Genomic DNA, 4,716 nt, shown 5'->3' on the forward strand with positions numbered 1-4,716 from the left:
GATAGTTAATAGTTGTCATCGTTGTTTCAGGTTTTTTCCAAGGGCTGAGATGTCTCTACTTAAAGGTGTTTTTTTTTTTTGCATCAGCTTGGTTTTTTTTTGCGGGTGATGTATCACCTTGGTGATATACTTTTTTTGCGGGGAACCTTCGTGATATACTATTAAGGTAATAAAGGAGAAGAAGTTTATCAAAGCAGGTAATAATTAGTAAAAAAATCACGTGCACACAATTTAAGCTTTTCAACACTTTTATCTTATTCTAAACAATATTTTTTTCCAAGAATGTTATTTAAAAAAACACATTTATCATATTCTAAACAATATTTTTTCCAAAGAATATTCTTTATCATCGCACATACTAAAATTCATGTGCACACAATTTTAGCTTTTCAACACTATTCTCTCTTATTCTAAACAATATTTTTTTCCAAGAATATTATTTATCATCGGCACATACTATCTCATGTTTCTAAACATCAAATTATTTGTTAGAAATTTCCGCAACAACGTGCGGGATATCATCTAGTTAATTTAGAATGATTGATTCTGTCAACCACATGGAGCCTGTGGTGAACCTCAACCTCAAGATTTACCGGCTAAATCTCTTGGAAAGAGAAGGTGCGTGTGTGTGTACATTCGCAGGTGTGAGTGGCTGAGTTTGTACCATGTTTCTAAATAACAGTTAATTCATATATATCCATCGAGACATTCATTTATCTACGAGTCTGTATAGAACACATCTAGATGTGTATGTCACATCTAACCTGATGTCCACTATGTTTGTGGTTTTTTTTTTTGTTTCTTGTTGCTGTCTTATTTGTGGGAGTTTAGATGTGACATTCTTAAAAAACATCTAGATGTGAATTAGACAAACTGTTTATCTATCTGTGACTAATCGTGCATTTGTCAACTAATGTCACATTAGATCCTTCTATATCCGTATGTACATTTTGCTTTTTTGGAGCAAGCATAATGGCACTCGCAAATTCGAGTACACCATCTTTAGGGTACTGAAGATGTCTAAAAAGTAATTTTCTGCTTTCATGCACATTCATATTATGCCACTAATAATACTATATGATATGCTTGTATAATTAACTACCACAAATGATATACCAAGTAACGGATTTGATAGTTCACATTTACGAATAGATGTGAATTAGCTATGTCTCATCTAACTCCTGTGCTGACCGATTTCCATGTGCTAAGATTAGTGTTTTTTGTCGATGGCCTGGCTTGTCGTTGTGTCTTCTGTTGGCGATGTTAGTAACGAGGCGCAGCAGGGATTTTAGATCCGCTGGTTGTGTTTTGTTTGCCTTTTTCCGTTGGCCAACCTTAGGCACCCGCGCGACGGCCCAAGTTTCGGCCGGTCCGTTGCCGAGTGTTGGATCTGTACGAATTAACGGTTTATGTATAGCAACGAGTAAGTCGCCTTCTTCCTTCCGTGCTCGTCACCAACGCTCGCGCCTGTGCTTGCCGGCCACCCCCGCCCCGCCCAGCGCTCGCCCCCGTGCTCGCCGGCACCCTGCGTCGCCCGCGCTCGCTGGCCACCCCGCGCTGTCCATGCTTGCTCGCGCCCGTGCTCGCCGGCCGCCCAGCGCTCACGCCCGTGCTCGCCGGCCACCCTGCGCCGCCCGTGCTCGCTCGCACCCGTGCTCGTCGGGCACCCCCGCGCCGCCCGCACTTGCTGGCCACCCCCACCCGCAGCTACTCGCCGTCGAGCTTGTAGGTCCACCATGAAAAAGGATGTAGCAAAAATCCTCGACGGACGTAGCAAAAACTACAACGGTTGCAGCAAAAATGGATCGCCGCCGTCAAGCCTACAGGTCCAGCATGAAAAAAGGATGTAGCAAAAATCATCGACGGACGTAACAAAAACTACAACTGTTGTAACAAAAAAATGGTCGCCGCCGTCAGTCACGGGATGCAGCTTGGGCGTGAATGAATGTAGCAAAATCTGTAGCGGGTTCCAGCAAAATCGCCGCCGGTACCAGCAAGAAATAAAAGGGGTTGTAGCACTAGTGTTCTAGCAAAAAAAGTCCCCTCCTTCCTCAGGAGATATTCTCAAGCGTGAAGCACCTCACCTGGTCGCCTCTCATGACGGTTCCAGCAAAAACTACAACGGTTGCAACTTGGTGCGTACCCGCTTCCAGCAAAAATCCAAGCCGCTTCCTGCAGTTCTTCATGACGGTTCCAGCAAAACTCCATAGCGGTTGCAGCCAAAAACCTCGCCGTCATAGCGATTTGAATTGCCGGTTCAAACATTCTACCACCACCGGCTCTAGTAAACTCGATGGGCCGGCTGCAGCAAAACTCGAGTCTCCGGTGACAACAACTTGTTTTGGGATCACCACCGGCTGCCACTCTCGCTGGCCGCCGTTGTAGCATGGTCGCCGCCGGTTGTAGCACCTCACTGCGTGCCACAAGCTGGGTTGCCACACGACCGCGCTGGTGGATGAGCGGATGCTTGCCGGAGCAGCACAGGGCGGGTCGATGGCGGCCGCTCGCCGAAGCAGCGCGGGCAGGTGGATGACGGCTGCTCACGACATCGACAGCGGTCATCACCGGCGAAAATTTATTTGGGAGCCATGGGAAAAAGACGATCAAGGTGATAAGGAAAGAGAATGAATGATGGATCAGTTCGTGGGGATAAGGAAGACAAACTTAATCGGTGGTGGGTGGGCCTGTTGCCAGCGTGTACGTGACCGATCGAATTTCAGCCGGTCGTCCGGCTGTAAACATTACCTTTTCTGTTTGACTCAGGCGGCTGGGTTTGTCACGAGAGTGATTCTCGTGACCCGAATATATGCGTCTCGGTCCTTGTGGCTAACTCAAAACACGTGAATGGATTGATTTTCTAGTCTTTTATTTTTGTTTCATTGTTTAAGCACCATGCAGTTCACTATCTCCTTGTACCAACATTTCATTTTATATTCAGGTTCAATAAAAAACATTTTATTTCACGTTTATTTTTGACATTTATTTATCGGGATTGCTAATTCACATCTAAATGAGAAATAAGTATTGCACAGCTAAGTTCTCTACTACATGATCAATTACTTGTAGACTCGTGCAGAACTGTTGTCCCAGGCTCGCACTTGTTATCCACCAGCCTCTCTGTTTTCCTCTCGTCCTTGGCGGCTGGAACCCTAGCCGCCGCCAGGGGAGGCCGATCTTCCAACGCCGCTCTCCAGTGGCTCCCCTCCACCGGTGACCTCGGTCGTCGGTGGTGAGGGGGGTCGCCGGATCCACGCGTGTGGATCCCTTTTACTCTCTCGTAATCTAGGTTTTTAAGTTGTTCATCGTCTTTGCTTCGGCGGTGACGATGACAATGCTGAATAAAGATTCTTCGGATCCTTTCCTAACAAGGCCATCGGTCCTATGGTTGAGAATGGATTTGGAAACCAGTCTGTTCGAGTAAGGATGGCGTGGCGGCGACGGCATCCTCGTGGTGGACCTGTGTCCTCGGGCTCCGCTGTTCCGACGGCGTTTTCTCCAGCGTCGGCGCGGAGTTTGGGAGGTAGTCTAGGAGCGGATGCAGATTATGGTCTGCATCGACGACATCTGGAAGACGGAGCATGTGCTGGGCTCGTGGTTCGTGGATGGCAGATATGGTTCCCTTCTTCGGCGTTTTAGTCGTGGTGTGGTGTCAGATCTAGAGTTCGATGGCGTGTCCGGGGTGTTGCGCCTGTCTGATTCGTTCAACGGTAAGGGCTTCATTTTTGGTGAGCCACCTTGGAGGTCCGCAAAACTGCATATCAGATGGAGCCGCGTTGAGCTCTGGTGAGGAGGTGATTCATCATTCTTTTCTTCGTTGGCTGCTGTGGTGGTGCCATAGGCAGGTGACGGGCTTTGGTGTCAAGCTCAGAGATGTTCTGCTATATTTTAAATTTTATCATGTTGGTCTTTACGTGACTTGTACTTTGTTCTTTATGATATGATTGAGATACATATTACCATGCAAAAAAAGCTTGCACTTGTTGTTTTTACCCAGGGCGTTGTCCCTCGTGCCTGTGGTTTTCTTTTGTTGTGTATATGGGCTGCCCGCTGCCCTTCCCGCATTTGTTGTGGGCTGGCTTTTCTTTTTCTTTTTCAACGCAGTTGCACGGACCGACGGATCGAATTGCAAGAGCAATTAGTTAACGAGCGCTTCGAAGGAGCGCTCGTAACGATCGGTTCGGAAGCACTCCGCGCGTGACAAGTGTCGCGCGCGGAGCGCTCCCGTAAGGGAAAACCAGCTGGCGTGGTTGGTTCCCGATTTTCTCTTTCCGGTTTGTGGTTTCGTGCGTTTTGCAGTTTGACCCTCGAATTACCAGAATTTTTTGTTTTCCCTTTCCTCGCGATAACACAAAAAAATACCAGTTCGCGCGGTTGGTTCCCTGTTTCCCTTTTTCATTTCCCTTTTTGTTTTCATTATAATTCTGGGTAATGGAGATTTATGGGATAGTTACGGGCGGGGACTACCAACACTATCAAATGTGACCTTTCAAGTAAGAAAAAACACCAACTTTTTAATGCAAAATGGCAGTTCAATCGTGTCAATTCTGTATAGGCACAGGTGTACACTAGCAAAGGCACGACTGTATAACTTTACTAAATTGAAGAACAGCGCCTCCGGTGCGAGGGAACCTCCTGCTCGCCTTCGGCTCGTTTAATTTTCATAAACATCTTGAAGGGGGGGGGGGTCATAGGTCGAAGTGTGTTTCGGTCATGCAT

General features: G+C 47.1%; 1 long non-coding RNA gene across 1 annotated transcript in view; it reads left to right on the forward strand.

The window, feature by feature from the left end:
- Positions 1–488, forward strand: part of LOC119302192 — a 2,616-nt gene extending 2,128 nt beyond the window's left edge. The window contains exon 3 of the long non-coding RNA XR_005147411.1: positions 31–488. This is a non-coding gene — a long non-coding RNA (uncharacterized LOC119302192). The remainder of the gene's footprint in view (positions 1–30) is intronic.
- The last annotated feature ends 4,228 nt before the right edge of the window (positions 489–4,716 follow it).

Source organism: Triticum dicoccoides, chromosome 1A (genome assembly GCF_002162155.2).
Source record: "Triticum dicoccoides isolate Atlit2015 ecotype Zavitan chromosome 1A, WEW_v2.0, whole genome shotgun sequence".
Taxonomy (NCBI): Eukaryota; Viridiplantae; Streptophyta; class Magnoliopsida; order Poales; family Poaceae; genus Triticum; species Triticum dicoccoides.